Source organism: Orycteropus afer, unplaced genomic scaffold (genome assembly GCF_000298275.1).
Source record: "Orycteropus afer afer isolate SDZICR_OR568_19922 unplaced genomic scaffold, OryAfe1.0 scaffold00007, whole genome shotgun sequence".
Taxonomy (NCBI): Eukaryota; Metazoa; Chordata; class Mammalia; order Tubulidentata; family Orycteropodidae; genus Orycteropus; species Orycteropus afer.
The window spans coordinates 9,698,919-9,709,616 of record NW_006921594.1 but is presented as its reverse complement, the minus strand read 5'-3'; positions in this window follow the sequence as shown (position 1 = coordinate 9,709,616).

The following is a 10,698-nucleotide window of genomic DNA, read 5'->3' as shown; positions in this document are numbered from 1 at the left end:
AACCAAACAAAACCAAATGCCCTGTGGTGGAGTCAGCCCCTCCTTGGGTTTCCAAGGCGATATCACTATGGAAGTAGATTGCCCAACCTTCCTTCCAAGGAGTGGCTGGTGGGTTTGAAGAGAACATTATACTCTGTTTTAAGAGTATGACTTTATGGAATTTTTCTGTTTTGTTTTGTTTTTCACTGCTTCTTAGTTTTACCTATTTTAAAAATAAGACAACACAAACTTCTGATGATGGCAAACTAGGAAATTAAAACCAATTTTCAGACTTGGAATAAGTCTACATTGCTTTAAAACTTAGACTTCAGTTTGAAGACAATGCAGAGATATCAAGGCAGTGAAGAATTACAGAGTGAAGATGCGAGAAAAGAAACAAATCCAGAGAGATGAATGTCATATTTGATTTGAGGCTATTGATCTCTGAAGCTAAAATTCAAGGAATGAGAATCTGAGCAGAGTTTGACAGTTTTACAAAACAAATTTGAAAAAAAAAAAAAAGGGTTCAAAGACCTGTCAAGGACCTGTCAGGAAGAGAGGGCACTAGTGCACTCCTACACCTCCTGAAAAGGGCAAATGTGCAAGACACTGGCATCTGAAGACATTTCAGCTTTGAGTCTCCTCAATCCCAAAATTAGATGAAAAGAATCTGAATAGCTTGTGCCCTAGCCCACCTGCCAGTAACAAACATAAATCTTTGTGGAAGATCATATATCATTTTAGGCTTCAAATTGCTTCTTTATTTTCTGAAACAAAAAAGAACAAAACACATAGGGAGATAAAATAAAAAGTACAGTAATAACAGCAATAGTAATAATACAAAGAAGAAAAAACAGACTATAAAGACAGATCAACAAAGAATCCATTTAATGAAGTTTTAAGACACAAACTTTAAAATCATTGTTCTTGATATATTCAAGGAAATAAAACACACCATTACAATATTAGCAGAGAATATGTAAAGAAAATATGTGTATTTTCAAAATTAATTACAGAACTCAAACATAAAACAAATAAAATTAAGTGTTAAATAAGTGCTAAATAAATTGATGCTACTGTATAGTGGATACAATTGGAAAGGAATTATTAAGTTGGAAGAAGAATCAAAAGAATATTGCCAGAAGTAAGCTGAGAGAAACAAATTGATGTGCTTTACAAAAGAGAAAGTGTTAAGTATGTTGTTGTTGTTGTTATTTGCCGTCGAGTCGGCCCCGACTCATAGCGACCCCTCCTTGGGTTTCCGAGGCAGTATCACTACGGAAGTAGGATTGCCCAACCTTCCTTCCGAGGAGTGGCTGGTGGGTTTGAACCGCCAGCCTTCTGGTTAGCAGTCAAGTGTCTTAGGCACTATGCTACCAGAGCTCCCAGGGAATCTAATTGAGTAATCTAACATTTACACAAATACAAACAAAAGGAGAGGAAAGAGAGATAGGAAAGAGATCATTGCTTATAAACCTGACATCATAGGGGAAAAAAGGAGAATATACATTTAATTATATAAATTTTGTAAATATTCAATATACAACTAAATCATTACATTCCTAATTTGTTTCACCAGTGATTTCCACTAAATGATTAAAAAAGAAATAATACTTCTATGACATAGACAAAGAAAAGTTGTCCCAATCATTTTAGGACGCCATAATAATTTTGAACCTAAACCTAGCACTGACATTATAAGAAAAGTAAACTGGACACTGATTTCACTTCTAAATGTAGGTAAAAATTATAAGCATAATTAAAGCATATTACCATCAATAGTAATTTTCAAAAGTGTGATATATCGTGCTCAAGTTGGTTTATTCCAGGAATATAAGATTGGTTTAGCCTGTAATAATCAACCAATTAAATTATTTATATTAATCAAATAAAGAGCAAATATCATGTAATCTATTAAATAAGTAGAGGAAAAGTATTTGATGAAGTTAGACATTGAATGGACAGTTACAGTTAATGGATCTGACAAATTTGTTAGATTGAGGTTGATTTTGAACTTCTCTCCAAAAAAAGTGTATTGCAGCATGAAATATGGAAAACATCAATCTAGGAAATTGCATCAATTTGAAGTTTTTTAAGGTTAATTTTGAGATTCTGAAAGACATTGAGAAAATAAGGGAAGAATAAGTTATGTCGAAGAGAATATTATACTGTATTTTATGACTATGACTTTATGAAACTTTCTTGTTTTGTTTTTTTGTTTTTGTTTTTTTACTGCTTCTCTTAGTTTTACCTGCTTTTTTTTTTTTTTTTTTTTTAGAAGTAGAGTAAGACTCAAACTTCTGATAATGCAAACTAGGAAATTAAGAAGATAGAAGAAACTGCCTTCATCTTTTTTGGGGTGGAGAGGTAAAGATTTCTTCTCTTCCTTTTTTCTTTTATTGTCACTGAGAAAATACACTGCAAAACATACATCAATTCCGCCATTTCTGCCTGTATAATTCAGTGACATTGATTACATTCTTCAAGTCGTGCAACTATTCTCACCCTCCTTTTCTGAGTCATTCCTCCCCCATTAACATAATCTCAGTGCGCTTCCTATTTAATCTTTCAAGTTGCTGTTGTTACTTTAATCCCATATAGACAATTCTTTAAAGAACATAAAGCTCAAGACAGACTTTTTTTTTTTTTTTTACTAGTTAAGCTCTGTGACTCAGAGTTGATGGCAGTGGGTTTGGGTATATTGTTTGGTTGTAAAATGACTTCAGGGATATATTTGGGTTAAGGTTTAAAGATGATCTCAGGTCAGTAGTTTCAAGGATATGTCTGGCCTCCATGACTCCAGGAAGTCTGCAGTCTATGAGAATTTGAAATTCTCTTCTACATTTTTCCCCTTTTGATCAGGATTCTTTTACAGAATCTTTGATCAAAATGTTCATTAATAGTAGCCAGGCATCTTAATTTTTTAAATTGTAGCTACAGAAAATCTAGAGAAAGCTTTATATTTAATATGAGGGAGTTAATATAAGGGAGTTAATAAGAGATTGAGAACAAAACAAGGATTGACCTCCATCAATAATTCTATTATGTATCAAGTCTAAAATTATCACTAGTGAAATAAGTCAAGAAAAAAATAAAAGGTAGAAGAAAGGAAACAGAAACAAGGATATGCATACATATTGATATTAATATGAAAATTTAACAGAGATGTTGTACACATCATCCAAAGGTGACAATGAAATTTATCTGTCTGTCTATATGGCATTATCAATAGTGTAAAAATATTTCAAATACATTGGAATAAACTTCTGACAAAGATTGCTAAACACTTCAAAAAAACATAGGAAACACATTCAGAACAGTCTTCTTATAATAATAAATACATAAAAAATTATATGTGGCAATGGTGGCGTTAGTAGAGAGAATGTTTCTTCAACAAATTGAACTGTGACAATTAGATATCCATATGGAAAAAATTGCAAGAACAACTGACCCTTCCTCATACCATATGTAATTTACAGTTGGTGGTGCATTGTAACCCCAAGTGTGCAACATAAAACATTAATGATTTTAGAAGACAACAAGGTATAATTTCTTTATGACCTTGGGTAGAGAAATATTTTTAAACATGACTACAAAAGCATTGATAATAAGAAAGTTTGATTAATTAGACTACATTAAAATAATGTATTGAAAGTCACTAATAAGAGAGAAGGTAGCTCTGGTAATGTAGTGCCTAAGGCACTTGACTGCTAACCAGGAGGCTGTTGGTTCAAACCCACCAGCCAGTCCTCAGAAGGAAGATGGGGCAATCTACCTCCGTAGTGATACTATCTTGGAAACCAAGTGTAGTCGCTATTAGTCGAGTCCAACTCGACGGCACATAACAACAAAAATAAGAGAGGAAACATAAGATGGGAAGTATTTTAAATCAATATAATCTAGAAAGGACTCACTCAGAATATACAGAAAAACTACAAATCAATATGAAAAAGACATGATTGAAAAGAAAATGGGTGAGAAACTTGAACAGGCACTTCATAAAACAGGGTATCAAAATGGCTGATATAATATGAAAAGGTGTGCAATGCAACCTCATTAGTCATAGAAGGAATACAGATTAAAGCAACTAAAATATAGCATCATTCACCCTCTAGAATTGCTATAAATATTGTCAATACCAAGCTTTTGTAAGAATCAGGAGCATAGGATCTCTTTTACACTGCTGATGGAAGTCAAACTCAGTAAATACATTTTGGAGAACAATTTGGTGTTATCTATTAACTCTGAGCATGTTTTCTATGATCTTGAAATTCTACTCTACTCCCAATATATGTGGTTTCACATATTTAAAAATATTCATAACAGCATTATTTGTAATAGCTAAAAACTAGAATACAAACAGCCATTAAGAATAGAATGGATAAATGATTGTGATAAAATTATTCAACAAAATCTTCTGAATATAAGATTTACATAAGATCAACAACCTGCAAATACAGATATAACATGGATCTACTACTACTACACACTGCCGTTGAGACGGATATGACTCATAACAATCCCTTCTTGGGTTTCCAAGGTGGTGTCAGTACTGAAGTAGATTGCCCAACCTTCTTTCCGAGGAGTGGTTCATAGGTTTGAAGTGCCAGCCTTCTGGTTAGCAGTCAAATGCCTTAGGCACTACGCTATCAGAGCTATGGATAGAATATATAAAACATAATGCTGATTAAAAGATGCCAGACAGAAGTAAAACATTCTGTATATTAAGAAGACATCTAGTTCACCCTGTCACACATCTTACCACCAAATCAGGACTTACCCTTGTGAAATCAGTGGGAGGGACCATGGAGCCAAGGACACATACCTGGGTCCTAAATTATTTCTATTTTTTTACAGTGCTTATTTGCCATTTTGGAAGAAACCAAGTAAAAGCAACCTTGAATTAACTCCATGTTGTCATCACATCTATGTATGAACCCACATTGCGCTCTATGGACTGGCCTGTTGTTGATCCTCAGTATTAATACACCAGAAGGAGCTTCTTAGACTCATTCGCAGAAACCTTCTGATTTCAGGAACTGCAAGAAGGCTCTCTGAGAAACTGCTTCACTTAAGCAATGTCTGTTTAATTTTCTGTCCCTCTCAGCATCTCACCTATCACACGTAAAATATTTCCCCAAAGTACTTTTTGAAAAAAACTTGCTTAAATAACCTTAACTCAAAATTAAGTTGCTTAAGATGCTTTATTAAAACAAATTTTTATTAATAACTAAAAAAAAAGACATTTAATTCCAAACTTTAAATACATGAATGTGTTTCAAGTAAAACAGTTTTCCAAAATACATACTCCTCTTAATAGAGGATACTTAATAGAACTTGTAGCACCTAGTAAAGTGCATTGCACATAGTATATGCTATGGAAAGGCTTGCTGTTTGGGGGAATGTATTGGTTGGATAAAAGTTTTAATGAGTCATTTCTATGGTTCTATTTAGATTTGGTTTGTTGTAAAACCCAAATTCACTTTTCTAAGCACTTTAGCATTTTTGGAGTTGTGGTTAGGTGCCATTGAGTTGGCTTTGACTCATGGTAACCCTTTATACAACAAAACAAAACATTGTCCTGTTGTTGTGTGCCATCCTCATGTTGTTGTTGTAGTTGTTATTTGCCATTGAGTCAGACCGACTCATAGCGACCCCTCCTTGGACTTCCAAGGCAGTATCACTATGGAAGTAGATTGCCCAACCTTCCTTCCAAAGAGTGGCTGGTGGGTTTGAACCATCAGCCTTCTGGTTAGCAGTCAAGTGCCTTAAAGGCACTATGCTATCAGAGCTCCCATGCCATCCGCATAATCCTTGCTATACTTGAGCTCATCATTGCACCCACTATGTCAATTCATCTTGTTGAGGGTCTTCCCTTTTTTCACTGACCCTCCACTTTACCAAACATGATATACTTCTCCAGGGAACAGTGCCTTCTTATATGTCCAAAGTAGGTGAGATGAGGTCTGGCCATTCTAGCTTCAAAGGAGCATTCTGGCTGCACTTCTTCCGGGACAGATTTTTTTCATTCTTCTGGCAGTCCATGGTATTTTCAGTATTCATCACCAACACCATAATTCAAAAGCATCAATTCTTCTTTGGTCTTCCTTATTCATTGTCCAGCTTTCACATGGATATTGTTGTTGTTGTTGTTATGTGCCATCGAGTCGGACGCGACTCATAGCGACCCCTCCTTGGGTTTCTGAGGCAGTATCACTACGGAAGTAGATTGCCCCATCTTCCTTCCGAGTAGTGGCTGGTGGGTTTGAACCGCCAGCCTTCTGGTTAGCAGTCAAGTGCCTTAGCCACTATGCTACCAGAGCTCCCACACATTAGGCTATAGAAAATACCATGGCTTGGATTAGGCACACTTAATCTTTAAAGAGATATCTTTGCTCTCTGGCAATTTAAAGAGGATTTTTGCAGCAGATTTGCCCAGTGCAATATGTCTGATTTCTTGACTGCTGCTTCCACGGGTATTGACTGTAGATCTAAGTAAAATGAAATCTTTGAGAACTTCATTCTTTTCTCCATTTATTGTGATGCTGTTTATTGTTCCAGTTGTGAGTGTTTTTGTTCTTTATGTTGAGGTGTAATCCATATTGCAGGCTGTCGTCTTTAATCTTCCTCAGTAAGTGATTCAAGTCATCTTCATTTTCAGCAAGTAAGATTGTGTCATCTGTATATTGCAGGTTGTTAATGAGTCTTTCTCCAATCCTGATGCCACATTCTTCTTCATATAGTCCATTTTAGATTATATGCTCAGCATACAGATTGAATGAGTATGGTAAAAGATACAACCTTGATGCCCACACTTCTTGATATTTAACCATGCATTATCTTCTTGTTCTGTTCAAACAATAGCCTCCTGGTCTATAAAAAGGTTCCTCAGGAGTGTTCTGGAATCCCCACTGTTCACAACATTATCCATAATTTGTTATGATCCACACAGTCAAATGCCTTTGCACAGTCAATAAAACACAAATCAACATCTTTCTGGTGTTCTTTGCATTTAGCCAAGATCCACCTGCCATCAGCAATGATATCCCTTGTTCTATGTCCTCTTCTGAATCGAGCTTCCATTTCTTTCAATTCTGTCAGTATACTGGTACAAGTGTTTTTTTTTAATTGTCTTCAGCAAAAATTTACTTGTGTGTGATATTAATGATATTGTTCAATAATTTCCACATTCTAGTGGATCACCTTTCTTCAGAATGGGCACAAATATGGATTTCCTCCAGTCAGTTGGCCAGGTAGTTGTCTTCCAAATTACTTGGCATAGATGAGTGCTCCCAGCACTGCATTTTGAAATAGGTGCAGCTAAACCAAAGCAACAATAGGGCACCGAATATAACAACAACAAAAAGACCCTATTACAAAGTGCATGCCATTATTGATCTCTTGGAAGAGATCATCATTTAGAATGAGTCTCTACAAAATAGGCCAGATCAAACTCTTTATCTGGTTTTAGTTGCTTTTCTTATAACTAAAATCATTAAATGATCGAAAAAGAATACCAAAGATGATATGGATAAAAGTATCAGTGATAGATTTGATTGCATATCCTATAAGGTGTTGTTACAAATTGATATGTTTCAGTTTAATTAAATCATGACATTAAGCTTGATTTCAGCCTCCTAAATCAGAGATACTACAGTTATAAACATAGAACTTTACATAAGATCATTGTTCTGTGCCAGAAGACAATGTTTATGAGCCATTGTCGCTTCCTTTATTCATGAACGTAGGGCAGGCAAATTAAATCTTCAGAAAGGCATTCCAGACTTTTTCTCTGAAAGTCACCTTTTTTGGCTATTACTCTATAGCATTTTCTCTGTAATACTAACAAATGTATGGCCAAAGGTAAATCTCCAGGGGTAATGAGTCTATTGTACTCTTGCTACAGAGAGAATTGATTCATAAATGCCAAAGAAAATCAATATATTGAAATCCAAGTAAAGAACTCATAATTTGTTACTCAATTCAGAAGCTAAAACAAGACACTGAAATTCTCAACTTAAACTTAATAATAATAATATAATGTGGAATAGGATCTATGCAGATCAGTGAACAAATTTATTCCTTTAAAGAGGGAAATTGCAACTGGCATATAATATAAATATGTAATTTGATCATGAATTTTGACATGAAAGGGATTTCCAGTGAGGGTACTTGTGATTAGGTGTCATTCTACCAAACTCGCTGATAAAATCCTCAATGTACAATGTCACATTGTTCTCTGTTTTCACAGAGGAAATAAATTTGAGCTACACCAGCATAAACCCAGTCATATATGTTGAGGACTGTTTTGATAGGAAAGGTTATTGACTTCAAGAATAGGCTTATTTGGAGAGAATTTGAGGAATCTGCTACTGCATAGTTATAGAATAATAAGACTCACCTGTCTAGCATCACTTTTATGCATTTTTATCTGAAGCCAACAGGATGAATCAGCTACATTTCAAGGATCTTTGCTGTCATATAATTCTTCAAGATTGATGCTATATATTTTAGGAAGCATGATGGCAAACATCAAAAATCAGAGGCATATGTGGCATTGTTATGAATACAAATCACTTCTGTAATATTTTCAACTAGCTATTGGACTTTGAGTTTTTGCTTTCTTATCTTTTGTCAATTTCTGATTTAGAAGAATATAAAATTCCCAATTTACTAAGCTTTCTGATGGTTGTATTTTATTATGTGAAACAAAATCTAATACAGTAATGGAAGAATTTTATGCATTTCATCTGGAACCAGCACATTTTTATATAATAAAAAATCTGGAAGGAATCAATCAACTAGGCTTCATAGATGTATACAGAATACTTCAACCAACAATAGCAAAATATACATTCTTTTCCAGTGCACATGGAACATTCTACAAGATAGACTAATGTTAGGCTACAAAGCAAGTCTCAATACATATAAAAACACTGAAATACTACAAGGCATCTTCTCAGATCACAATTCTTTAAAATTAGAGGTCACCAACAGGAAGATTAAGGAAAAAAAAAATATATGAGAACTGAATAACATCCTGTTTGGAAACTGCTGGGCAGTAGAACAACAACAACAAAAATGAGATAAAGAAATATTTCTTGACTCAAATAAGAATGAAAACACAACAAACCAAAATCTTTGGGACACAGCAAAAGGTGTGCTGAGAGGACAATTTATAGCAATAAACACACACATCAAAAAAGAAACAAAATTAACACCTTAACCCAATATCTCCAACCATTAGAAAAAGGGCAGCAACAAAAGCCTACAGACACCAAAAGAAAGGAAATAAAAAAGATTCAAGCAGAAATAAAAGGAATAGAAAACAGAAAACCAATGGAAAGAATCAGCAAGACTACAAGTTGTTTCTTTGAAAGGATTTAAAAAAATGACAAATCACTGGTAAATTTAATAAAGAAAAAAAAAAGAAAGTGAAAATAATATGAAAGAAATGAAATAAGCTATGCCACAACAGAACTAACTGATATAAAATGAATAGTAACAGAATACTGTGAAGAACTGTACTCTAATTAATTTAAAAACCTAGAAGAAATGGACAAATTTCTAGAAACACAGTGCCTACCCAAGCAAACACAAACTCAGGTAGAAAATGTGAACAGACCTATCACAAAAGAAGAAATTGATCAGATCATAAAGGAAACTGATAACAATAAAAGCTCTGGCCCAGGCAGCTTTCCTGGAGAATTCCACCAAATATTCAGAGAAGAGTCCATACCAATTCTGTTCAAAATATTCCAGATGAAATACTCCTGAAATCATTTTATAAAACAAGGATAATCCTGGTATCAAAACCAAGCGAAGAAATCACTAACAAAGAAAATTCTAGATTATTACTCCTCATAAACATAGATGTAAAAATTCTCAACAAAATTCTAGCCAATAGAATCCAACAACACATCAAAAAATAATACATCATACTCATGATGGATTTATATTAAGTATTCAAGAATAGTTCTACATTAGAAAACAATCAATGTAGTCCACCATTGCAATGTTGTAAATTACATAGTATGGCTTTTCTACCCATAAGTCATTGTAAACTCAGTGGTGGAATGAGCAACTGAGGAGCTCCTGATTGTAAATGTTATCCACCTGGGTTATTTCTGTTGGGCATGGCACAACGCAATGTTGTGGGAGGCTCACTCTCAGGTGCTTAGAATTCTGTTATGATTGGTTGGTTTGGCCACTCTGCCAAGCTCAAAAGGAGGCCTCCTAGAGGCAGAACTTGCTCTGACTGCTGGTTGAGGAAGACATGCTGCTGAAAGAGACACGTGCTCCTGAAAGAAACATGCACTTCTAGGAAAGAGACGCAAGAGACACGCATTGCTGAGTAAGACACAGAGGGACATTCATTGCTGGGGGAGAGACTGTGAGAAATTTGGCTGAGAGATGGTGGGCTGGGAGAGAGACTGACTGTTTTTTCCTGAAATTGAATTGTAACCTGGTGCTACCCTAATAAACCTCATAATTTGTGAGTTCTGTGTAGTCACTGCAGTGAATTATCGAACCCAGGAGTGAGGTGGTGGTGCTTTGGGAGGAACAGTTGGTGAAAGGGCTGGAGGGGGGCAGCATGTCTGGCCTTGTAGGAATAGGCCTTGGACTATTTATGGTGATTCTGCCTTCCTTTTGTGGGATTAGAGGAGGTCATAATATGCGGCCTCCTTGCCCTTTCCGCAATTGGTGTCAGAAGCGGTG